At 41.3% G+C, this 27,895-nt stretch overlaps 2 long non-coding RNA genes across 4 annotated transcripts; one reads left to right on the plus strand and one right to left on the minus strand.

The window, feature by feature from the left end:
- The first annotated feature begins 581 nt into the window (after positions 1-581).
- LOC119729983 lies at positions 582-13,760 on the plus strand. Its single transcript, XR_005271336.1, has 3 exons — positions 582-647; positions 10,520-10,600; positions 13,551-13,760. It is a non-coding gene; the product is annotated as an uncharacterized LOC119729983 (long non-coding RNA).
- A 2,902-nt stretch (positions 13,761-16,662) lies between these two features.
- On the minus strand, positions 16,663-25,650 carry LOC119729990. Of its 3 annotated transcripts, none has more exons than XR_005271339.1 (6): positions 25,641-25,650; positions 21,525-21,595; positions 19,818-19,873; positions 19,416-19,508; positions 18,707-18,833; positions 16,663-17,783 (listed from the first exon to the last, which is right to left on the minus strand). It is a non-coding gene; the product is annotated as an uncharacterized LOC119729990 (long non-coding RNA). The 3 variants fall into 3 exon arrangements; XR_005271338.1 differs by lacking the exon at positions 25,641-25,650 and adding an exon at positions 22,680-22,730; XR_005271337.1 differs by lacking the exon at positions 25,641-25,650 and having other exon boundaries at positions 21,525-22,173.
- Between the last annotated feature and the right edge of the window lie 2,245 nt (positions 25,651-27,895).

A 27,895-nucleotide genomic window follows, 5' to 3' on the forward strand; every position in this document is an offset into this window, starting at 1 on the left:
TTCAATGTCTTACTTTCCAATTTTATTTTTCCATGAAGATCTCTGTTCTGAATTTATGTGGTTTGAACTAAAAATGAAATAAATCGCTGTTAAATTGAGCAAGATGGCGTGAACGATGTCAAATATGAACATGAATAATTGGTTAAACTTTAATTTTAATTACTTTTGGTTAAAGCGCAATACGTTTCAATGGAAACAAATAATAAAAATGAATAATTAATTACACTTTTAAAGCGCATTTCAATGCACTTTACAACGACAAACTGCTGCCATACAGATATTTTACCTGACAACTACAATGAAAATTTATACTTAACAGCATCACTGTATTAACAGATGATAAGTGGACAAACTTTATAATATTGTCGAATGATTGAAAACGCTGTCGAATTATTGTAAACGATGGGTCCGAGTTGGTCATGCATGGGTCCGAGTTGGTAGTGGGTCCGAGTTGGTTGTAGGTCCGAGTTGGTAGTGGGTCCGAGTTGGTAGTTGGTCCGAGTTGGTTGTCGAGTGGTTTGGGTCCGAGTTGGATCGAAACCCCCCCCCCCCCCCCCCTGACTCGGTGACAACGTCACGGCATAGTCAGGGAACCAGACTGCGTGCAACAATGGCGACTTCGGTAGCTTCAGCGCATTCGGCAGGAGGTTTGTCTTTTTATTGTATCGAAATAATTCATGATATTGGTGTTAATTATTTGATTTTATTATATCAATGCATAGTAAAACCTCTTTCAAGTCTTATATCATGAAGGTTCTGTAAATAAGGCAAGAAAAAGGCCAGAAGAGAGACGATAGATGTGTGTCCATCGTCCCTAGGAAAGGATTATCGTACTAGTGCCACGTAGTCGTAGTCGTACCAACCTCGTCCCCAGGGTGTCGAGCAGTACGCGCCCACCACTACCTGCTCTCTCACCCTGGTAAGTGGTATTGGATCATTTGCATGTGCAAGATTTTTGAACAAGTATGCAAATTAGGAGTAGTCTAGTGCCAGCCTGTGCGTTACATTTGCGTTTGTTTTTGAATGCGGTGTCTGGGGTAGAAACAGAATCAATTCGTCGCAGCGCAAGCATGGCGTGAGTTACGAAAACATGATTTTATTTTAATTAAACTGTTACGATCTTAACGAGAGAACATGCAGTATCACATTTCATATTATTGTAGTAGCTGGAAAGCCACATATCAAGGGTCGACTCGTCGGCAGGCCTCGCCGTTGTTTTATTCAACAGATGACATGACAAATGACAAGCTTCAGATCTATCTCTTATCTAGCTTTATGATCCCGAAGAAGACAAGACTTCTTTCAGTAGAAGTAAAAACCCTGAAAAATTACATTAAGTGAGGTGACAATTAAGTTTCTAACAAAGTAATCGGTCTGATTTATAAATATTATTAAATAATAAATTATACAGATAAACCTACCCCAGTGCCTTTGGCTTCCGTTATTTAAGGATACACAAAACAGCACAGCTCACAGCTTGGAGAGAAAGCCCTCGAACTGGTCTACACGTCGCAGACTAGGTATGTCTGGCTATGCCAGGCTCAGCCAAAAGAAAAGTTATCGTCTTGCACTTCAATAATAGTACGCCAAAACAGCGTAATCTCCCTGCATCTGCAGCATGCACTGGCTTTTGTGCGCTGTGTCAATAGTACGCCAAAACAGCGTAATTTCCATGCATCTGCAGCATGCACTGGCTTTTGCGCGCTGTGTCATATAGTCAAGCACAAATATAGCATATTAAGTTAAAGGTTTTTGTACAGAACTACTAATGGTGGGTACGATATAATTCAATATTTTTCCTTTTTGGAAATAAAAGTTTAAATCAGCAGTAACTTTACAATACAAGTTTGGTCACACGCTATTCAACTCAGAATGTGTGTAGCGGTTTTCTGAAAAGGTAATCAATAATGTGAACTAGCTTTACTTAAGCTTCGACTTTGGTTCCCATAAATCATATAGTGTATATGAACCATGGATATAAAAGTGTAAGTTAAACAATATAAAATAAAAGTTAAACAGTGCACCGGAATCTCTTGATACACTTGTTAAGACACGAGCTACTGTAGGCGCTGTTTGATCCCTACATGGAATTGCTAGGGAGAATTTAGTGTAGGCATCAGTAAGTACGAGAACATTTTCAATCTTCCCCTTACCGACATCAAGTTTGACAAAATCGATAGCAAGGCGTTCAAGAGGTTGAAACGCCAGCAAATGCCGCATTGGCGAACGAATTGTTGGCGTTGGCACTTTCGTCAACGTACAACGAAAACACGTCTGAACGTGATTTCGGACACAATTCGTCATTCCCGGCCAATAACAGCGCTGCTGAAGAAACGCCAATGTTCTGATTATGCCTTGGTGGCCCCAATGGTCGTGGGCTGCTTCCAAAACTAACTTACGGAGTTTTTGCGGAACAAGGAGTTGGAAAACAGTCCCTCTAGCTGGATCAACAGTTTCCCTATACAAAACGCCATTGTGTTCTGTTATTCGTGGCCATTCTTTCAACCAACCACGCACTTCGGAAGTGAGTTTAACATCATCCATATTTTGGCAAGGCTTGCATTTTTTTATACCAACTGTCCCACACAACTCGTAACGACTGATCTTCTTTCTGAAGGAAGGCAAGCTCCTCATGTGAGAACGAGGGGAGCACCGCAGGGGCAGAACCGGCGGTCTCCTGTGATGTGCCTTCTGTCTTTTGGGTATGCGTTTCGGGCGCATTCTGAGCTGACACATCAATGGGTACTTGTGAACCCTCGCAGGTGAGTCCATAATTTAGTAGTTCAACGCAGGTTACTGAGGCGACATGAAGATAGCGGCTTAGGGCGTCAGCACACTTATTTGTCTTCCCGGATCTATATTTTATCTCAAGATCGAAAGGTGCTAATTGGGCTATCCATCTCTGCTCAGTAGCACCAAGTTTTGCCGTTTGTAGGTGAGACAGAGGGTTATGGTCAGTCCACACGATTGTGTGGTAACCAAGCAGGTAGTCGCGAAATTTTTCTGACACTGCCCATTTCAAGGCGAGTAATTCCAGCTTGAAACTGGATAAATCGGCATAATTTGTCTCTGCTCCGCGTAGACTTCGACTCGCGTACGCGACTGAGTGAAGTTTCCCACTGTCATCAGCCTGACACGCGCCTAAACCCTTAGCAGAACATCCTTCTCAAGTACAAAGTCGCGATCAAAGCACGGATATGCCAAGACAGGGGCCGTGCACAGTACGTCTTTCAAAACATTGAAAGCTACGTCGGCCTCTTCTGTCCAAACGAATGGGGCTGTGGCCTTCCCTGCTTTTGATTGTGCTTTACCGGTGAGCGCGTGTAAAGGCTCTGCAACGCCTGTAGTACGAGGCTAACCCAAGGAAGGAACGCAGTTGATTTGCAGTTGTTGGGGTAGGCCAATACCTCACTCGTTCGGTTTTATCAGGATCTACTGACACTCCGTTAGAGTCTACGACATGACCCAAATGAACCACGGAATCTCTGAATAACTGACACTTTGACCCGTTTAGTTTGAGATCGTATTGTTTGAAACGACTGAAAACTTTGTCAAGTCTCTCAATGTGGCTGTCAAATGTGGCAGAGTAGACTAACAGGTCATCTAGATAGAGAATCAGCTCCGACAGGTTCAGATCTCCGAAAATGTGTTCCATTATTCTCTGAAACGTACTTGGGCTGTTGATGAGACCCTGGGGAAGACGTAAAAATTCATAGAGTCCCCAAGGTACCCTAAACGCGGTCTTATCAATAGAATCTTCTTCCATGGCTACTTGGAAGTAGCCATGGGCCATATCTAAAGAAGAAAATACTTTAGCGCCACCAAGAGCCTCTAGGGTTTCGTCTATCCTCGGCAATGGAAATGAATCTTTGGCTGTCTTCGCGTTTAAGCAACTGTAGTCAATACATAATCTGAGTTGGCCACTTTTCTTACGCACAAGAACGATGGTACTCGCGTAAGGACTAGATGATCGACGTATTATGCCCCTATCTAGAAGATCCTGAAGCAGGGTCTTCACTTCTCCAACCTTAGAAGGTAATATTCTCCGATAAGGGAGGTTCACTGGAGTATCATCGCTCAGCCGTATTTTGTGAGGGATGATGTCACAATAACCCAAATCAAAGGGCCCGGCTGAGAAAACATCGATATAATTTTTAATTAATTCCGCTGCCTTAATAGCGTCTTCTGGTGCTAAGTGTTTAAAGGTAAGACCAGGAGACATGACAAAATTGGTGCCGTCTGGAAAAACAAAGGTTTCCCTATTTTGGCTATCTGTCAGTGCATCCTCTTTTAACTCATGCTCATTGCAAGGCAAATTGCTATCTATGGAGTCATTCGGTTCGTTTTCTTCGCGAACACTGGCTACAACACGGTGCACTGACACGTGAAGCCCATCCCCATCCTGCTCAAGGAAAATCTGCTCCTCAGTATTAATTGCAGATAAAACTGCTACCTGAGTGAGCGCCGGGATAATCAAGGGCTCTGCACTAGCATTTGCTATATACAAGTTAATATTTGCACCGTCAATTTGTCCGACACCTTCAAGCACCTGACATATGAACCATCTTCGTTACCCGACTTTACTTCTCGGAAACTACCATTGTTAGACAAGCAAAGGGGAATGCTGCTCACTAAAAAAACTCCTTGTTATGCAACGAATTTAAGTCGTGGTCGTTCAAAATACACTTGACACTATCCACAGTTTGCGGGGGCACAACAACACGTTCACACGTGTACACGTCTGCTCAACCAATACTGCGGTTTGCAACCAACGGAGTGCTAGATCCCAGTCTGGATCTAGCTGAACAGACCCAATTCTCTTCGAATTGGCTGCAATTCGCCTCAAAATGTTACAGCCAAGTATAACGGGGCAATAGTTTTTCTGGGAGACGTTAGCGGATGCTACCGTCTCTCTAGAAACTACGAAAGTAGCCTTAAAACTTTGGCCCAAAACTTCTAATGAGGTCTCTATGTAACCTTCTACTGGGATTTCGAGATCATTGGCGCCCATCAGTTTGATGAGCTTGCCCACGGGCTGTAATTTCCCCAAGGTGTTTGCTACATGTTTTTGATAAAACTGGCTTGACAGTAAAGAGACCTCAGCGCCTGTGTCAAGCAAACACTTTGTGGTGACCTCATTCACGATAACAGTTGCAGTAGGGCATTTACCGAGGAGCCTTTTACGAATCTCGGAAGCGGAAAGATTGACACTCCCGGCCAGTGGCTCATCCCTTTCAATAACATAATTAGAAACAACTGAAATATCGGGTACACAGTCCGTGGGCAAAAATACGGTGTGAGCCTCCGTTACACTGCCCTCTGCGACGGAGGATCCACGTTTCCCGAGGTATGGCCTTCTGCGTTCTTGCCAGCATGTTCTACAGGCTTTGTATTTTCGATTCGCTTTCGCTTGTAGCAATTTTCAGCAGTATGCCCCGGCCTGTTGCAGAATGAGCATTTGACCATAGGCTTTTTAGGCCGCTGTGAAGTTAGCAAGTGCTTCACACCATCACAAATGACTTTTATGTCTGCATTCATCGAGGTCTGCTGCGCTACTAATTGCTGTACAGAAGTAACAAGCTGTTTTTGGTTCTCTAGAACTTCAGAAAGCGCTTTGCTATCGGGTACTGCGGCGGCCCTATAAGCAGTTGCAGTTGCAACATCAGAGTCATCAGGCGCCGAATTATTGGGGTGTGACTGTTCCGTGGTAGGAAATAATTCCAACGCAAACTCACGCAGCTCACAAAACAAGATATCGGCCCGGCTATGACAGAGTTTTCGCAATTCTCGCTTGACTGAGATATCCTCCACATCTTTCATGAATTGTTCTTTCAAGGTGCTTTCTCGAAGCTGAGCAAGTGCATTTTTCTCTTGCGCATTTACTGCAGCGGCTTCGATCCGATCATGCAACCGAATTAGTACACGACTGTAATCTGTAAGGCTTTCACCTTGCAACTGCATTCGGCCGTACAGGGTTCTTGTCAAGGATTGAACGGACTCTGGAGAACCGAACCGGTTTTCAGCAGCGCGGTAAGCTTATTGAAATCATCCCGTTGTTCGTTAGGGGTACATAGCACTTCTTCCTTGGCAATCCCGCTCAAGTAATCTAAGGCAGTACTCACTTTTCCCCATCTCCAAGTCCAACTTGCCTACAATATGTCCCGATATCGGCCAACCACTCATGTATGGTCTGATCCCCAGCTCTAGTGGGAGGCCCACAAAATTTCACCAGTCGTACTGTGCTGACTCGCTGGTACTTTAAATTCTGAAATGCCCCTGCAAGAGTGTCTGCGAGAGCTTGGTTCGATTGCAATATGGCATCAGACACATCTGCAGGTAAGGCCATGGTGCAAATATCAAATTGTCAGGACAATACGGTAAGTAAGTGAGGAGATTCAAGTCACACAGAACAGTACAATAATTTAAAAAGACTAACACATGTGTGGCATCTTCATTGTGTACAAAAACATGTACAATCGCCAGTCAATCACTACAGTGTTTCATTAATTTTCCATAAATACCGACGTGAATCGTGTAAATAAAATATCAATGGGACCAAAAAAACACAAATTACACGACCTAATATTCTACATGTAGCTCCAAACCATGTGCCAACTTGCACGACGGGCTGAAATTGAAACTTGAACAAAGCTTAAAGCTTCTAAAAATAATCGCAAGTTTGTTTAAACTCTTAAAAACAAATTTTATAATAAACAAATCTTTGATACCGCCCTATAATGATAAGTTCGAACTAAATTTGACACTAGGGGTCTTGTCTGGAAGTGGAAAACGGCATGTCATCCCATCCTCGTCGCCATTCTGTAGTAGCTGGAAAGCCACATATCAAGGGTCGACCCGTCGGCAGGCCTCGCCGTTGTTTTATTCAACAGATGACATGACAAATGACAAGCTTCAGATCTATCTCTTATCTAGCTTTATTATCCCGAAGAAGACAAGACTTCTTTCAGTAGAAGTAAAAACCCTGAAAAATTACATTAAGTGAGGTGACAATTAAGTTTCTAACAAAGTAATCGGTCTGATTTATAAATATTATTAAATAATAAATTATACAGATAAACCTACCCCAGTGCCTTTGGCCTCCGTTATTTAAGGATACACAAAACAGCACAGCTCACAGCTTGGAGAGAAAGCCCTCGAACTGGTCTACACGTCGCAGACTAGGTATGTCTGGCTATGCCAGGCTCAGCCAAAAGAAAAGTTATCGTCTTGCACTTCAATAATAGTACGCCAAAACAACGTTATCTCCCTACATCTGCAGCATGCACTGGCTTTTGTGCGCTGTGTCATATAGGCCCCAATGTATACATTTGCCACGCAATGTATACATTTGCATCCAAAAAGTATGGCGTGCCTAAGCACGGGGTGACAAAATACGTTTTGATGATTTTCAAATTATTATGAATCGCCACATTAATATTAACAAACTGGAAAGGAAATGAATATTTTCGAGAAGGCGTGGACGAATGATCGCGAAAACACGTCCTGCACGTTGTGAATAACAACACCAAGTACACGATATAAATCCATTTCTAGCCAATTGCGGTATCGAATCAGGATGCAGGAAGGAAGTTTCCTATACAGGGTTTACTATTTAAACAACGTTGGAAATAAAGTAAGCACTGGGGACGAGCTTGAGTCGGTATTAAACCGATTACTTCTGCACCTTGCCAACTCGGCACCTTGCCGGCACAACAATACAGGTCCACTCCATTCAGGGGTCAGACAAGTCGACCGTTGAGACAACTCGACTCGGGACAAGTCGACCGTTGAGACAACTCGACCGTTGAGACAACTCGACCATATGTGCGATAAATGGAAAGACAAGCCGACCGTTGAGACAAGTCGCCTTGCATGTTTTGGGGCCTAGTTTTGGGGATAGTACCGGGGATTTTGACGGCGGCTGATCGCCGTCTGGGAGTGATGACACAAAAGTTTTGGGGTTTTTTTGGTTGCATATAACAGAGCTGATATAGCGCAGCATGTTGTCCGTGCACATCGTTCGTTTTTTTCCGGGCCTGTGCGCGCAACCCCGGTCAACTTGGCCGTACTGTGCAAGGTGGCATCGTTTTTGCCGGGCCTGTGCGCCCATTTGCCGGTCAACTTGTCCGTACCATGCACGGTGAGTCGGTGACATCGTTTTTGCCAGCCCTGTGCGCCCACTTATCTCATCCCCAGTCGGTCAACGTGGCCGTACCGTGCACGGTGACATCGTTTGTGCTGGGCCTGTGCGCCCACTTGCCGTACCTGCGTGCTGGGCCGGGCCCGGTCCTCGCGGGCAGGGCGCGCCGGCCCGACGCGACGGCCACCGGATTGGAGCGCCCTCTGTGCATCGAGTATATGCCCGTGCCGCACCCGGGATTGGTCCTGCCATGCAACTTTTTCCGCTCCACGTGTATACATTTCCATTAAGTCAAGCTGTCTCAACGGTCGACTTGTCCCGAGTCGAGTTGTAACAACATTTGCTATTGTGTCTGTGGGCAAAATGCTTCGCGTATTACGCGAACGCTCACCACGGGCTAGCCCCATAGGCCTAAATGTGGCCAATTTACCTCCGTAAATAAAGGCCACACTTCCACATGTACAAAAACGTGTCGAACTTTGTCAAATTTTGATTTTCACATTTAGGCTTAGTTTGTAGGTTTTTTTTGCTTTAGAAGCATACTCACCCTTTTTATAAGCTAATCTAAAAGTGCTGCCTTTTTCAGATGTCTAATTTTTGTGAAATTTTATGTTGAAATTTTTGATACGCAAAAGTGTGCAAATGAAATTGGAAATTATGGGGGCATATGCGAAGTTCACTAATTTTCCTCTGTATTGACTAACAAGCCCCCAGATAGCAATTTCATGTCATCAAAGTCAATTTGAGCAGTGAGAAAATACAAGCATTTTCTTAGAAAACACTTACAATTTTTCAGTCCACTCTCATAGGGTTTGTACACAGAGTGTTGAGTGAACTTCGTATATGGAAATCTTTCCATTATGGGAATCTTTTCATATCGAGAATCAAAAGTATTTCTTTCGTTATCTTCGAAAGTTAAAAGTGTAGTGCTTGACGAGAATGTCGCACTTTGCCGCTGACCGATAAAGCGTAACGTGATCTACAAGACGCCATAGGCGTCAATCCTGGGGGACAGGGGGACTGGTTCCCCCCCCCCCCCACGTTTTGAAGGGTGGGGGACACAATAAAGTTTTGCTTTTTGAAGGGTGGGGGACACAATATCAAATGTCCCCCCCCCCCCAGATTTTTGAACTCGTGTCTCATTTACAGGGCCCTATTATGTACTACTACAATGTATCTTTCCTTAGAAAATATTGGTTAAAGTGGTCAGAAATTGTATCAGATAGCACCACAGAGCATTTAGAATCCAAAATTTTTCAGAATTCTGGTAGCTGATTCAATGACTCCAACCTCGAAAACACTGTTCAACAAAATTTCTTTTGCCTTTAGCTGAGAAAACCTCGAAAATTATGTTTACATTATTATCTTTTGTGCTAAGATAAATATTGGTTAAAGTGGTAAGAAATTGCCTCAGATCACACCACAGAGCATCGAGAATCCAATTTTTTTCGGGGCCCTTAAGCGGGCCCCGAACCCTACACCTATAGCTCAGAATACCGATAGCTGATTCAATGACTCCAACCTCGAAAACGATGTTCAAATAATTATCTTTTGCTAAGAAAATATAAGTTAAAGCATGGAAGAAAGTGGTAAGAAATTGCTTCAGATCACACCACAGAACATCTAGAATCCAATTTTTTGGGGGCCCTTATTAAAGCGGGCCCCGAACCCCCACGCCGTAAGGGCTTCGCGCTCGCATCAGTTCTGATCAAGGTATGGTCTCCCCCCCCCCCACTTTTGAGAAGCGATTGATACCCCTACATGACGCCCCCCCCCCATGAAATGTTCCAGCCCCCCCCCCCCCCCCCCCCCCCCCCCCCCCCCCCCACTGAAAAATTCCTGGCTACGCCACTGGTGGTGTATGAGAGCCTCAAACTTAAGGTATTCAAAACATGCAATTCAAGAAAATAGATTGTGAAAAATATTGAAGAAAAGTCTCCTTTAAAGATTGACTTGAGTCTTCTGGGTTGGTGAAATACTGAGGACCTTTTTTGGCCACATCAAAAACTTTGGAGAATTTTGCTGGCTTAAGAGTGAGTGAGTACAATTGAGCACTCACGGTCGAACACTGGAGCCTCCCCATGTCATGAACCTAAAATGGTTCACAGTGGATTTAAAAAGAATATTTGATAATTGTCAGCAGAAGCTAGAATTAGGAACAGGGATATTTCAAACTTGCAGAAATTTCATTTCCATGGAATTTGGGAAACAATTTTGCTCAAGCAAGGTGCCGCTTGTAAACAATCCAAGTGCACTACATTATTAGGTGGTGTCAACAGTTCCTAAGCATGGGCGTGTAGACATCCAAGACATCCCCCATGATATCATTGTGAACTACTAAACTAACAAAAAAACTTCTGTCTTTTTTGTTTAAACTAGAGGGCCTAGATGCCGAAAAAAACAGATTCCAAGTGGAGCTTGAGTTCGTCCAGTGTCTTGCTAATCCACATTATTTGAATTGTAAGTATTCCAGACCATAACATTCAGACTGTTTGACTTTTGATCAACTTGACTGGCAACTTCTTGTCACGCACAAGTCATAATATGTATCACTACACCTCATAAATGTTCATGATCAAATTGGACCACATCATTGGCCGATTGTGCTGCGCATCCGGGAAGTAAAAATGACACCGCCCAGGTGATATCAGTAGTGAAGCCCGTCTAACCAGGATATTTTCCCCATTTTTGACGGGCTCTCGACCAATCAGAAGTCCGGATTTGGCCCCCACGTGACCCTCATTAGCATAAAATGAGCAACGGGAATCTACCATTCACCACGGGGGAGTGTGACGGGCGGAGGGGCTTGCGTAAATTTAAATAATAAAGGCGCGTACCATTATTACGGTATCGAATATTATACGTATCACAGCAGTGAAAACAATACGATGTACATAGGGACAAATACATAACATAAATTTACGTATAGTACAGTAAAAAGCCCTATATACATCTGAATTGAAGGGATTTTTCAAGCCGCATATCATACTCGTGCCTGTTTCCACTCTATCATAATAGCCTTTGTACTCGAATGGGGGAATCCAGTGACGTCATAGTGCTGACTCATCGAATGATGACAAACAACCGGACAAGTCCGGTCATGTGCATTGTCCGCGGTGTTTTTAAAATCTCCCCGTATGGAATCGTTGTTTGTGGCCGCATTGCTAAGAGAACGTTAGATACATGTACTTGTATATGCCTCGCTGTGCGTCAATGCTGAGCTTGAGATTTAGCGGTACCGAGGAAAAATTTTGAGCAGAGTATTGAATTATGAAGAATCTGACCGCTGAGTTGACGACTCAGTCATGGGAAGCTGATAAAAGGATTATCGTCACCGTTATATAATCGCTTCAATAACAACCTGCATTGTGAACATATCCAAGCCATGAATGGATTCGGGGGCCATCGCTTAATTATGATGTCATTGCACTTATTTGCTGGTCGGTTTAGTGCACGTGGAGCGTTGTACTGTTGATGAGGGATGACGTATGGGGCCAGGTAGTCAACAGATAAAGCAAATAATAAGGAATGGGTATTAAGATAAATAAAAGGAAAACATTTCACACTGATGATTTTCAAGGATTATTTGAGAATTTATTTATCATTATCATGCATATAACTTTATATACGTGCACTAATATTATGCAGTCATCATAAACTGCCCATTTTATAATTTCAGACCTGTTTCTAATAATATTGTCTTTTGTACCTGACATATACCGGTTTACAATACACTGTCTATTTAAAGCCACATCGTATATAGAACCCACACAAGTTTAAATCTTCATGCATGGGCATGCTCTTCTTCTAAGCCATAAGGGATAACTGTATAAGAGTGATAAGGGGAGACTATTTCAAATACTATTTTTTTCCTATAAGACACTGCTAGATTATTTTAAAAAATGAGTAATCTTTTTGAAACTACTAGTCTTTAATCATCACTGTCTTCATCGTTTTCTTCATCCTCATCTTGTTGGAACAATCCGTCAAAAGTGTTACGGTATCTAGGCATAATTCTGTTCAGAGCAGTGTTCAATTTCATGCCCGTAATCAATTTTCGTTCGATATCTTCCACAATTTCTTGATGAGTGCCACTGTCTTTCAGATATAGGTAAAAAATCCTTGTATTTGTTGAAAAAGATTCGCTCGACTGCCCACATGGTCTTCCTGTTGGCCTTTTCCTTGGCCTGATCTTTACTCATATCCTCGTTAATGTACTTTTCATATTAAATTTTGTCACTCCACATCTCCTGGGTGGCTTCTATGGACTCTTTCAACCAGTCTCGATATGCGGTGTTGTCTTCCAAATCAGAACTAGACTCGTCTTCATCAGATAATTCGTCATCTTCCACCTCCGTTTCGGATTCCGAATCATCGTCCTCAAGATCTTCGTCTTCATCATACGTAGATTCAGCTTCATAGTTTTCCATATTATATAGATCTTCAAATCTACGGCTTTGCCAATCAGGTTCAGAATGATCCTCCTCAACTTCATCTGTTTCAGAATCATCTACAGCATGTACATTGTCTGCATGCCTCTGTAGGTTATATCTCCGTCCGAAGCTTTTGTCACACATGTGACAAGCATAAGGTTTGACTGCAGAAATAACATTCATGTTGCAGTTTTGAAGGTTAAGCTCCGAATGGTAAGAAACGGATAAAAACGTTTAATATATAAGTCACTGCTCATCTGCTCAATTCATTGCTCATTTACTCGTGAGTAACTACTTTCTGCTCATCTTCTCATTTCCATTGCTCATCTGCTCAATTCATTGCTCATTTACTCGTGAGTCACTGCTCATCTACTCACGAGTCACTGCTCATCTACTCAGTTTCATTGCTCATTTACTCGTGAGTCATTGCTCATCTACTCATGAGTAAAATGAGCAACGAAATTTTTACTTTGAATTTTTACTTTACTTTGATGTACAGAAAAAAAATGTTCTCACGACAAAAAGTAGTAGCGCGCAGTTCCGACCCGACGCAATCGCGATGTGCCGACGACCGGCACGCGACCGGGGAAACACGGGACACTCTGCACTGTCATGATTGTGTCGGCCAATGCATTTAAGTTTCTGTGCCCCTCAAAAGCTCCCTTTTATGACTCTTTTCTTATCGGACAAATATGTGGCTTTTATAATGGTTTAATTGTTACTTCTGTCAGCGAACGATGTGTGACTTTTACAGACAATTTCATGATTGTTTATATTCTGTTCACGAAAATGTGAAAAAAATAAACATGTACACATGTACATATTTGTCCTAGTCAGCTAGTACTGTAGTAGGCTTAGCTAGCTAGCCTACTCCATTGTTTTACTCATAAAAATAATTGCGAAGTCTTATGTGGGTTTTTTTTCTCCGTCATCAAACAATAAATATCTCTATCTTACGTTTCTTCTTCTCTTGATAGATGTCATCAAAGAGCATGTAAACACACTCAGATTCCACTCATGCAGGGATAAGAAACACTTCCCTCTCTGGACTCAACTGACCTAACGGCAGGATTTCAAAGTAAAATCATCGACTACAGTCTGCAGCAACCACTTTAAATACGGCCAGCCATATCCTGATGAACTTCACCCATCTTTATTTTTGAGAGGATACGACCTTCCTGAGACACTGAAAAGAGCACCGGTGAAGAGTCGAGCATTGGATCTCACTACACCACTGCCGGCCATCTGAGAAAATCAAAACCTTGCTGTACCTTTTCTTAAGTTTTTAGCTGTTTCGGTGTACACACCGAAACAGCTCTTGTTTTCGTTAAGATTTTTTTTTAGCTGTTTCGGTGACACACCGAAACAGCTCTTGTTTTCGTTAAGATTTTTGGCTTTTTCGCAAATTTGCGAAAAAGCCTTTGTTTTTGTTCTCATTTTTTTTTTTGGCTTTTCCGCAAAGTTGCGGAAAAGCCTTTCTTTTTGTTCTCCTCCTCCTCCTCCTCCTCCTCCTCCTCCTCCTCCTCCTCCTCCTCCTCCTCCTCCTCCTCCTCTTCTTCTTCTTCTTCTCTTCTTCTTCTTCTTCTTCTTGAATATTTAATATTTACCATAGACTTTGTACACAGAAATTAAAAAGAAATTGTCGATTTTCAAAGGGCATTTTCGACTATTTGCCAGTAATTCATTTACACCAATCTTTGTCCAAGGAAAGACCCTAACTCAAACAGCATTGTGTAATGATGACGTCATGATGACGTCATCCGGTGTTTATTAATGGGCAATTAAATTGTGACACTTTTAATATTTAAAAATACATAAGAAATCAACCGTATGCGTCCGCAGCATTCTGTTGCCGGCAGGTGGTAGAGTAGGTTGAGGTCTTTATTTCATTTAGTGTGCGTGAAATCACGTGACCCTTGCTTCCTGTCGAAAAAAGCCAAAACCGGAAGTGGCTTATTATTTAAAAGGGGTAATAGATATGAACTTGCTTTCAACGGTGTTAGTCTCTTGGCTGAGCGTATTCTTCAAATCATCTACAGATGACGTCATGCAATCTTTGATCGCCCTCTAGCGACAGGTTGAACATTTTCAAAAATGAATTTTGAATAGATGTCCGTAACGAAAGTTGCTGGAATCGCCTAAAAATTGGTGTATATGATGATCTTGACCCACTTAAGACGTGTGCAAAGTTTTAGGCGTATGACGTCATCAGACCGGAAGTTCCGTTGAAAAGAACTTTCCTTTTTCAAAAATTGCTAACAAATCAATCCGTACAGATATAATCTTGAATTTCCTATTAAATAATAGGGTTAACATTTGCCTCAACAGTGCCAAGTTCCCAGCTTGTCAAATTGTTCACGCAGTTGACGCGACGTCGGCTAAAAATACCCTTGCGCAAGTTGCGGTAGAGAGCTTTAAAACATGCACAGGACTTCCACGATGTGCATATGACATGCACGTACGTTGTACATATATGTACGCACATACATCGTATGTAAGTCAGCCCGGCCGCATGCAGCGCACGTGTTGCCGAGGTCTAATCCTGTCCACAGTGACCGTTTTAGCCGATTTTCGGCTAACTTTGACAGATTTTATGTTCATGCTTCCTTATAATCTGAAATTCATTGAATGTAATTTTTTTCTTTTTTTTTTTTATTTTTGAACTTTCAGCATTGTTTTCCAATGAAATACACTTTAAACTTCAAAATGATTTCCACACAATGAAACCACAGCCTGTGGTTAAACAGAGGTGTGCTTAACTTGAAAATGAGAATCTTTAAAGAACCTGCATTGTGAAATGTAAGGACGCCCTCTTGTGGCTGAATAAATTGTCTGCGTAATACATACATGAAGCTGTACATGCAGATATCACCGCTGGTTTTTTTTTATTTGCGTCGTGTTTGGCTGGAGGTTTTGGGTCCGAAAACTAGAACAGTGTATTCTCAAACTGAACGATTCCTTAAACTTAACAATAGAGTAAGACGAAAGTTGTTTACGCGGTGCGCAAAACTAACGTGGCTTAAAGTTAGCAGACCAGTAAATAAACTTTTATAGACCCCAATGGTAAATGCTCACACTTCAGAAATTCGGGAAAATACTCACTCTCCAACGTGTTCAAGACACACATCAAATTAAAGCGTATTTCATCATCTTTCATTTTCTTTTCAATTTTTTTGGGGTTGAATGACGAGTTTTAAAAGATGCTATGAAACAACATACACAATTTTTTTATGAAACAACGCAGATTATAAAATGGCCATGGACTTTAATGGGTTAAAATGTGATATAACCATATCCTATCTGTGATTAAAAAACACAACACATTTTTATTTGTATAATTTTTTTATTTGTATGAAAGCATTTTCTTTAATATAAAACAATAGTATTCTACCAAACAAAATAGCAAAAATGTTTCCTCAAAATTCCATAAATTATTGTTCCCTGAAATCCTTGAAAATGTCATGTTTTGCATTGTTTACGATATCTTGCTTGAAACATCCGGTTGATGTGCGCAGAGGGTGAAACGTTTACAGCTGGAATCTCAACCAGCACTGAACACACATATTTTGAGGGTTGCAAAAGTGCCCCCCCCCCCAGGTGATTTTCAATGGATGTTTGTGTAGTTGTTTATATCCCGAGCACTTAACACCATTCGACTCAAAATGCATTTTGTAGCCCAATTGCGCATTTGCCAGGCTGCAGTGTCTCTTTAATGAGTTTAATCTATAAATGATATTGTAAACAAATACTTAAATTAACATAGACGAAATGACGCAAAAGTAGGCAATTATCTCGGTAGCAATTCATAGCTTAGCCAGTGTCACAGTCTTACTTATAATGTGCTCACTTCTTCACAAACACAGTGCAGTGAGCACACGCAATAAGGTTGGCGATAATGTACAGCCGCAGCACAATTTTGCACGTGCGTATTGAAGTTAAATGTCCCTTTTGGAGAAGTGCGCACACCTGATAAGTGAGACCATGACACTGGCATACTTGGTGCGAACATGAATCAGCCAATGCTTGATAATATCACATTTTCATAGCAATCAGACAAAGTATGCACGGGCATTAATATGCTCCCTCCCTCCCCCCCCCCCCCCCTACACTCACCCCTCCCCAAAATTACCAAATATTTATCCACAATCATATTTTATGTAATTCAATACATTTATGATCACAATCACTTATGTATTGTGCTATGTACAAGGAGAAAGCCCATTTTAACGCCGTACTTTGCACGATTTTTATCATAATAATAGCATAATCATTGCAAACAGTATTGCATGTACATGTCACAACCACTCTTGTGGGTACTCTCTTTGCCAATAACACCAAAGCTTTGAATATCTTGGATAAAAATTAGCATTGAATTGTTTTTCTACCAAGTAGAAATGGCATTAAACAGTCCTTGTTGCCCTTTATCTTACTGTTTAAATAAAAAAAATTGGTTGGGAAAATGTTTTGACCAACTTTTTCAAGGAACAAGAACAATTGTTTTGCCCTTAAAAACAACTGCTTTCTCGATCTACTCTTGACCGTGCACAAAAAAGGCATGCTACTAGTATAGAATAACCTCAAGCAGCCAACTAACTCTTCCAGAGGACTGGAATAGCTAGTTGACTATATGAGCTAATTGCAAGTCCTCCAAATAATACGAATGTTCAACAAACCACCGTGACAGGTTTATTATGAGTGTTTCAGAGTCTCTTTGTTCATATGGTGGTTCCTCAAGGTTCAAGAGAATGCTAAATGTGTAGGTTGTAGCAGCATAAGACAACTTGCAATCCAATACTGGCTGAGACTGTAAAAGCACAATAACTCCACATATCTGGAGGTGTGACAGCAGGATGTTGCTGACAGAGTGGGAACTAGTAGGTGCTGAGAATGTACAAGCACACAATAACTCCAAGTGCCGGTAGCTGGACAGGATGTTGCTGACAGAGTGGGAGCTGGTAGGTGCTGAGAAAGTACAAGCAAATAGTAACTCCGAGTACCAATAGCTGGACATGTGACAGCAGGATGTTGCTGACAGAGTGAGAGCTAGTAGGTGCTGAGAATGTACAAGCACACAGTAACTTCAAGTACCAGTAGCTGGACATGTGACAGCAGGATGTTGCTGACAGAGTGGGAGCTGGTAGGTGCTGAGACTGTAGTGACAGCAGGATGTTGCCGACTTTGGAAGCTGATAGGTTTGCATATGTCTTTCCCTGAATAAAACAAAACATGAAATGCTTGATCATAAACAGCACTCTACACAAATTATGCATGGTAAATTTTTGGCACAACAAATCTTTGCAAACTGCTCAGCAACTATTGGACACGATCACTTCAAGTTGCATTTTACTGAAAGTGTAATATTATTTCTAGAAATGTATTCAAGGCCTTTTTATGTCAGACTCCACATGCCAAGTGCAATCGTTGTCCAAAGTACAAACATTATAACCTTTTTAAAAAATCAGGAAAATACAACATTTGCATACATCACAAAACAAAACTACCAAATTAGTATGTGATACCTTACTGGACTGTTGGTAAATGACAGTCTAAAGCATCCTATAAAATCATGTCACCTTGTATGCCATCATTTTTAAGATAAGTGGTATTTCTGTACAATTTCCAACACTAATTGACCGACCAGCCTTTGGAAAATCTGACTCTTTTCACATACTGTCCCAAATTTACCGTATTTAGTCAGTCCACATTTTCTTTGCAATCAATGATATAACCCATGAATGGCTACAAGCTAGCCTGACTGTCACCATTCAATTTCAGTGGGGTCAGGGAACCAGCTTACAAGGTCATGATTGTTTTTCTTGGTTTTTCCAGCATCTACGAACACAAAACTTTAAAACAGTCAGTACAACAAAATTACAGAAAAAGCAAACGTTGTATATTCCCTTTAATGACTACATGTACTTGTGTTTTAACACCAAGAATTGCTATTTTCATTTGGCAGGATATTTTTACTTGTGGAAGCTTTTTCACACTGAAGTATAAATTTATACATTTTTGTGCGTAAAAGCTTTTATAACCGTTATTCTTATTCAGGCAGTTTTTAACTTTTACATCCGCAATCATGCAACATTTAATGTGACAATCACAACAGATTGTCAGTTAAATATCTACTCACCTGAACAATACTGTGCATGTATTAGCATGTAGAAAGTATATGCTGTCACAGTGTGCCTTTGCTAACAGGAAGAACATACGTAGAGATGTGGCAACTGAAGCAACACAGCCATCTTTACAGAGATGATCTACACAGAATTAATTGATTTATTGATTACTTCTTCATCAAATCCTATGCCATAATTGGCAAGTATTTCGAAGTTGTACATATATAAATTTTCAGTAATCAGAGAAATGATCACAAATTTCTAGCTTGAAAATTGCTATTGCAAAGAAATTTTGCCTAGACATGCTAGATGCATAATGCAATTGTACAGTTGTTTTTAATGATACTTATCTTTGGAATGCACACAAATATTTACTACAATGCACGTTCCTGTCTGACATATTAGTCTGGTGGCATGAAATTTTTTTCACAAAAGTGCGAGATGATGTGTAACACATCACCAGCTGAGTTAAGCACTTCACAAAAGTATAGGTGAGGCGACACATTATGTTGATCACAATTAACATCAGAAAGCCCCAAGTCCTTATAGCATGGGAATCAGCGTCTGCACACAAGCCCCAGAGTAGAAATTCTCACCGGGAAGATGATCCAAACCAAACACAATTCAGTTCATTTTATTTTTTTAAGAACAAAAATTTAAACATCAAAAAAAAAAATAATAATAATTATGCCAAAATCCAGAACATCAGACAATCTGTCTCACCTGCACAATGTTGAATACTGGCATGCTAAGTGATGCTGTCAGAGTGCTCATTGGAAACTGGAAGGAAACATGCTGATTTGTGGTTCATGGCTTCTACAAACAATCAGATAAGAGAATGACATGCATGAGGATCCATCACAAGGGTGTTCCACAAAAAAAAAATAAAGTGTGTCCCCCAAAACTCCCTCTGGAAAGATACATAACATGTCTCATAATATATCAAATATCTCACATTCAATGTTATACCAGCTGTTGATGATCACAAGCATACATGTGTATTGTTCTTTCTTGTGTGAAATTTTAGTTCGATTCAGTTCAATGGTTTTGTTTACAACTGACAAAACGATGCTCCTTACATTACAATGATACAATCTAAGTAAAATATTCAACAGTTACACTCACCTGAACCATGCTTGAAGGCTGGATGACGGCACTGTAACTTGGCCAAGCACAGAAACCTGTACAAATGAATCAGAAGTTCAGTCTATTGCAAGTCACATCCATCATATCATCTTTGTTGGTGATGACTGTACACAAGCACTGAGTCAGCTGGAGGTCTGCATGAAAGGCACTTAGGTAGTATGGTAGCTAATACAGCCTATGCTAAACAGTGCTGAAGCATCACAGTTTCTCTAACATCTGCTGCTTCTCCAATTATGTGCCGATGCTTGAGGCTGCCTTTGAAGTAGGGGGCCTGGTTGACAAGGCCAATCTCCAGCTAACACAATCATCAGCAGCTTGCCTTCCACACTAGTAGTGGTTGATGCAGCAAGTGATGAGAGATTTTTAAAGATGTCTGCATATCTCTTCCACAGTGCTCCTCTGTCAAGATCATAAGTACATAGTTCTGTGTACTGAACAATCTTTAGTAGGTTATGATCCTGAAACGTGGAGACACATCTTTCTCAATTCAACATGCAACATACTAGAGACCTCTACTGCCCCGGATGAAATCAGTCCAGTTTGTGTCCACATTAGTGTAGAAGCAACAGTAATGGAAACACACTAAAGGAGCAGCAGGTATCAAAGGCTGACAACCCAGTATGTATCCGCACCATATAGACAAGACGCAAGACTAGCTTTGGACAGTACATGCTCATGTATTGCTATATTTCTTTATGTTCTTGGTTAAGACAAGTTTGTAAACACTGCCACAAGCAGAGTTTCCTTTGATCAGTTTACTGTCCACATCTCTGTCAAGCATTACCGCTACAAAAGAGCCAAACTGTTCATCTGCATACCAACTCCATTCTGTCAATTGAGATACGCAGTGGGTGGCTCTTTTCAAGGCGTATGTGTGAAGAAGTGCAGCACTTCTGTCTTTTTTCAGGTAGAAGTCCATGTGAGGCAGACTTTACTTGGGTCGTTTGCATCTCAATATCCAGTTGAGTTTTTACTAGCTGTTCTACAATGCAATCGATTGCCGAATCTGGAATATTGCAACTGGCACTAATTAAAGAGGGTGTCAAAATACTCCCACGTAAGAAAGTACACATGTACAGCTCTCAACTTTTTTTGTCAGCAAACACTGTCTTCCCATCTGTGGGGGACAGAAACCGTAAAATGGTTGGAAAAAATAGAAGCGTCCAAAGCTGCTGGATCCACGTGCCAAATAGGTCACATAGGGAATTACACCTTGACCCCTACTTCGTACGTTGCTTTGATGACCTGTTCCCTCTGGTATGACCTGGGTGGCATCACAGGTCGTGACCTGACCCTGGCAAGGTCAATTGCGCTCAGGACATGTTGTCCCCTCCGGGCGAGAATGATCCGGCAAGATGGTTGTTACATGTCCTAGGATTTTTTAAAGGTTTGAAGAATGGTGGTGTTGATGACCCATAGCATCTCTGAAGTTCAGTCAGCTCGGTTTCTCCATCCACATAAGTTCCAGTTATCTTGTTTGTTGGCTCTCTACGATAAATATTTATGTTAAAGTCATCCAGCGGCATTCCAAAATGTACCTGTCTGACAAACCATCTTTCCTCATCTTTCCTCCACTAGGTATTATTTTGGGTATGCTGATGTAAGAAACATTTTTCAGATTACACTTAGTTATAATCCATCAGGTACCATTATTTCACAGTTCTTTTTGTGACATTTTTCACTTACCATCAATAAACTCACTGCATCTTCTGCGTTATGTACATCTCTTCAGTATAATCGTCAGAGATGAACTTTACCTACAAAAACAAATGCATCATACTTGCATGAGTATTTAAAATTACCTTGGATATTGCACACGATTTCTGTTTGAAAGACAACCTTGACAAAAAACAAATTACCCTAATCATTGAAACTGTAGTAATTAGTTCAACACAAGTACCTTCATTTCTCTAATTGATCAGTATCGCCGATGACAACCAATTCAAGTTCATGTATTACAATTTGTCATTACCTCAAATTACATCTAAAAATTTAAGGCATGTATATAATTCTTGATGCTACAGTTTGCATAACTTGTCACTCTTGCATTTTGCAAGATTTAGCCAGTGATTAACCCTCCATGAACAAATGCCACAAAAAGAACATTTCAGCAGATTGAGGTAGTATACAATTTGAAACAATGGATTTCACCTGATAATGAGGATGAAATTAGGCCATAACAATGAGGCAGCTAAACGTATTATAAAAACAAACTGATTGATTTTATCAAAAAAAAGCTACCGGTACTTGATCATACATGTATATTTTATTATGCACAATGTTGAATTGTCTACAAATGGCTATGTTGCATTTTGGAAAGCAAGTCTTTGACTTCAACACCTACACATACAAACACAGGGGCCCCACTACACAATAAAACTCTAAGAAAAAGCATGAAATTAAACATGCACAACTCAACTCACAAAACCCCAACAGCGGACCCTCAGAGAACATCCCGTCCCGGCCGTCGTCAATACCTGCAAGTACACTCGGACAAGAGACAGGGAAGAAAGAAGAAAAAACTGCAAAAGAAAAAAAGAGAGGGTTAGTCTGTGCACTAATGAACTTGATTTCAACATCAAATCAAAGAGTTTCCCTCCAAAACGCCATTCTTCGTCACTTTTTGGGAAGAATTTTCCTCGAGAGTCAGCTTTTCTGCTGTGATTTACTCTCTGGAGTCTTAAGACTCTAGACATTTGGCACCAGTATTCCAAATGGCTATGTTGCATTTTGGAAAGCAAGTCTTTGACTTCAACACCTATACATACAAACACAGGGGCCCCACTACACAATAAAACTCTAAGAAAAAGCATGAAATTAAACATGCACAACTCAACTCACAAAACCCCAACAGCGGACCCTCAGAGAACATCCCGTCCCGGCCGTCGTCAATACCTGCAAGTACACTCGGACAAGAGACAGGGAAGAAAGAAAAAAAACTGCAAAAGAAAAAAAGAGAGGGTTAGTCTGTGCACTAATGAACTTGATTTCAACATCAAATCAAAGAGTTTCCCTCCAAAACGCCATTCTTCGTCACTTTTTGGGAAGAATTTCCTCGAGAGTCAGCTTTTCTGCTGTGATTTACTCTCTGGAGTCTTAAGACTCTAGACATTTGGCACCAGTATTCCAAATGGCTATGTTGCATTTTGGAAAGCAAGTCTTTGACTTCAACACCTATACATACAAACACAGGGGCCCACTACACAATAAAACTCTAAGAAAAAGCATGAAATTAAACATGCACAACTCAACTCACAAAACCCCAACAGCGGACCCTCAGAGAACATCCCGTCCCGGCCGTCGTCAATACCTGCAAGTACACTCGGACAAGAGACAGGGAAGAAAAAAAAAAACTGCAAAAGAAAAAAAGAGAGGGTTAGTCTGTGCACTAATGAACTTGATTTCAACATCAAATCAAAGAGTTTCCCTCCAAAACGCCATAACGCCATTCTTCGTCACTTTTTGGGAAGAATTTTCCTCGAGAGTCAGCTTTTCTGCTGTGATTTACTCTCTGGAGTCTTAAGACTCTAGACATTTGGCACCAGTATTCCAAATGGCTATGTTGCATTTTGGAAAGCAAGTCTTTGACTTCAACACCTATACATACAAACACAGGGGCCCCACTACACAATAAAACTCTAAGAAAAAGCATGAAATTAAACATGCACAACTCAACTCACAAAACCCCAACAGCGGACCCTCAGAGAACATCCCGTCCCGGCCGTCGTCAATACCTGCAAGTACACTCGGACAAGAGACAGGGAAGAAAGAAAAAAAAACTGCAAAAGAAAAAAAGAGAGGGTTAGTCTGTGCACTAATGAACTTGATTTCAACATCAAATCAAAGAGTTTCCCTCCAAAATGCCATAACGCCATTCTTCGTCACTTTTTGGGAAGAATTTTCCTCGAGAGTCAGCTTTTCTGCTGTGATTTACTCTCTGGAGTCTTAAGACTCTAGACATTTGGCACCAGTATTCCAAATGGCTATGTTGCATTTTGGAAAGCAAGTCTTTGACTTCAACACCTATACATACAAACACAGGGGCCCCACTACACAATAAAACTCTAAGAAAAAGCATGAAATTAAACATGCACAACTCAACTCACAAAACCCCAACAGCGGACCCTCAGAGAACATCCCGTCCCGGCCGTCGTCAATACCTGCAAGTACACTCGGACAAGAGACAGGGAAGAAAGAAAAAAAACTGCAAAAGAAAAAAAGAGAGGGTTAGTCTGTGCACTAATGAACTTGATTTCAACATCAAATCAAAGAGTTTCCCTCCAAAACGCCATAACGCCATTCTTCGTCACTTTTTGGGAAGAATTTTCCTCGAGAGTCAGCTTTTCTGCTGTGATTTACTCTCTGGAGTCTTAAGACTCTAGACATTTGGCACCAGTATTCCAAATGGCTATGTTGCATTTTGGAAAGCAAGTCTTTGACTTCAACACCTATACATACAAACACAGGGGCCCCACTACACAATAAAACTCTAAGAAAAAGCATGAAATTAAACATGCACAACTCAACTCACAAAACCCCAACAGCGGACCCTCAGAGAACATCCCGTCCCGGCCGTCGTCAATACCTGCAAGTACACTCGGACAAGAGACAGGGAAGAAAGAAAAAAAAACTGCAAAAGAAAAAAAGAGAGGGTTAGTCTGTGCACTAATGAACTTGATTTCAACATCAAATCAAAGAGTTTCCCTCCAAAACGCCATAACGCCATTCTTCGTCACTTTTTGGGAAGAATTTTCCTCGAGAGTCAGCTTTTCTGCTGTGATTTACTCTCTGGAGTCTTAAGACTCTAGACATTTGGCACCAGTATTCCAAATGGCTATGTTGCATTTTGGAAAGCAAGTCTTTGACTTCAACACCTATACATACAAACACAGGGGCCCCACTACACAATAAAACTCTAAGAAAAAGCATGAAATTAAACATGCACAACTCAACTCACAAAACCCAACAGCGGACCCTCAGAGAACATCCCGTCCCGGCCGTCGTCAATACCTGCAAGTACACTCGGACAAGAGACAGGGAAGAAAGAAAAAAAACTGCAAAAGAAAAAAAGAGAGGGTTAGTCTGTGCACTAATGAACTTGATTTCAACATCAAATCAAAGAGTTTCCCTCCAAAACGCCATAACGCCATTCTTCGTCACTTTTTGGGAAGAATTTTCCTCGAGAGTCAGCTTTTCTGCTGTGATTTACTCTCTGGAGTCTTAAGACTCTAGACATTTGGCACCAGTATTCCAAATGGCTATGTTGCATTTTGGAAAGCAAGTCTTTGACTTCAACACCTATACATACAAACACAGGGGCCCCACTACACAATAAAACTCTAAGAAAAAGCATGAAATTAAACATGCACAACTCAACTCACAAAACCCCAACAGCGGACCCTCAGAGAACATCCCGTCCCGGCCGTCGTCAATACCTGCAAGTACACTCGGACAAGAGACAGGGAAGAAGAAAAAAACTGCAAAAGAAAAAAAGAGAGGGTTAGTCTGTGCACTAATGAACTTGATTTCAACATCAAATCAAAGAGTTTCCCTCCAAAACGCCATAACGCCATTCTTCGTCACTTTTGGGGAAATTTTCCTCGAGAGTCAGCTTTTCTGCTGTGATTTACTCTCTGGAGTCTTAAGACTCTAGACATTTGGCACCAGTATTCCAAATGGCTATGTTGCATTTTGGAAAGCAAGTCTTTGACTTCAACACCTATACATACAAACACAGGGGCCCCACTACACAATAAAACTCTAAGAAAAAGCATGAAATTAAACATGCACAACTCAACTCACAAAACCCCAACAGCGGACCCTCAGAGAACATCCCGTCCCGGCCGTCGTCAATACCTGCAAGTACACTCGGACAAGAGACAGGGAAGAAGAAAAAAAACTGCAAAAGAAAAAAAGAGAGGGTTAGTCTGTGCACTAATGAACTTGATTTCAACATCAAATCAAAGAGTTTCCCTCCAAAACGCCATAACGCCATTCTTCGTCACTTTTTGGGAAGAATTTTCCTCGAGAGTCAGCTTTTCTGCTGTGATTTACTCTCTGGAGTCTTAAGACTCTAGACATTTGGCACCAGTATTCCAAATGGCTATGTTGCATTTTGGAAAGCAAGTCTTTGACTTCAACACCTATACATACAAACACAGGGGCCCCACTACACAATAAAACTCTAAGAAAAAGCATGAAATTAAACATGCACAACTCAACTCACAAAACCCCAACAGCGGACCCTCAGAGAACATCCCGTCCCGGCCGTCGTCAATACCTGCAAGTACACTCGGACAAGAGACAGGGAAGAAGAAAAAAAAACTGCAAAAGAAAAAAAGAGAGGGTTAGTCTGTGCACTAATGAACTTGATTTCAACATCAAATCAAAGAGTTTCCCTCCAAAACGCCATAACGCCATTCTTCGTCACTTTTGGGAAGAATTTTCCTCGAGAGTCAGCTTTTCTGCTGTGATTTACTCTCTGGAGTCTTAAGACTCTAGACATTTGGCACCAGTATTCCAAATGGCTATGTTGCATTTTGGAAAGCAAGTCTTTGACTTCAACACCTATACATACAAACACAGGGGCCCCACTACACAATAAAACTCTAAGAAAAAGCATGAAATTAAACATGCACAACTCAACTCACAAAACCCAACAGCGGACCCTCAGAGAACATCCCGTCCCGGCCGTCGTCAATACCTGCAAGTACACTCGGACAAGAGACAGGGAAGAAAAAAAAACTGCAAAAGAAAAAAAGAGAGGGTTAGTCTGTGCACTAATGAACTTGATTTCAACATCAAATCAAAGAGTTTCCCTCCAAAACGCCATAACGCCATTCTTCGTCACTTTTTGGGAAGAATTTCCTCGAGAGTCAGCTTTTCTGCTGTGATTTACTCTCTGGAGTCTTAAGACTCTAGACATTTGGCACCAGTATTCCAAATGGCTATGTTGCATTTTGGAAAGCAAGTCTTTGACTTCAACACCTATACATACAAACACAGGGGCCCCACTACACAATAAAACTCTCAGAAAAAGCATGAAATTAAACATGCACAACTCAACTCACAAAACCCCAACAGCGGACCCTCAGAGAACATCCCGTCCCGGCCGTCGTCAATACCTGCAAGTACACTCGGACAAGAGACAGGGAAGAAAAAAAAAAAACTGCAAAAGAAAAAAAGAGAGGGTTAGTCTGTGCACTAATGAACTTGATTTCAACATCAAATCAAAGAGTTTCCCTCCAAAACGCCATAACGCCATTCTTCGTCACTTTTTGGGAAGATTTTCCTCGAGAGTCAGCTTTTCTGCTGTGATTTACTCTCTGGAGTCTTAAGACTCTAGACATTGGCACCAGTATTCCAAATGGCTATGTTGCATTTTGGAAAGCAAGTCTTTGACTTCAACACCTATACATACAAACACAGGGGCCCCACTACACAATAAAACTCTAAGAAAAAGCATGAAATTAAACATGCACAACTCAACTCACAAAAACCCCAACAGCGGACCCTCAGAGAACATCCCGTCCCGGCCGTCGTCAATACCTGCAAGTACACTCGGACAAGAGACAGGGAAGAAAGAAAAAAAACTGCAAAAGAAAAAAAGAGAGGGTTAGTCTGTGCACTAATGAACTTGATTTCAACATCAAATCAAAGAGTTTCCCTCCAAAACGCCATAACGCCATTCTTCGTCACTTTTGGGAAAAATTTCCTCGAGAGTCAGCTTTTCTGCTGTGATTTACTCTCTGGAGTCTTAAGACTCTAGACATTTGGCACCAGTATTCCAAATGGCTATGTTGCATTTGGAAAGCAAGTCTTTGACTTCAACACCTATACATACAAACACAGGGGCCCCACTACACAATAAAACTCTAAGAAAAAGCATGAAATTAAACATGCACAACTCAACTCACAAAACCCAACAGCGGACCCTCAGAGAACATCCCGTCCCGGCCGTCGTCAATACCTGCAAGTACACTCGGACAAGAGACAGGGAAGAAAGAAAAAAAAACTGCAAAAGAAAAAAAGAGAGGGTTAGTCTGTGCACTAATGAA

The sequence above is a fragment of the Patiria miniata genome, unplaced genomic scaffold, assembly GCF_015706575.1.
Source record: "Patiria miniata isolate m_02_andy unplaced genomic scaffold, ASM1570657v1 HiC_scaffold_1, whole genome shotgun sequence".
Taxonomy (NCBI): Eukaryota; Metazoa; Echinodermata; class Asteroidea; order Valvatida; family Asterinidae; genus Patiria; species Patiria miniata.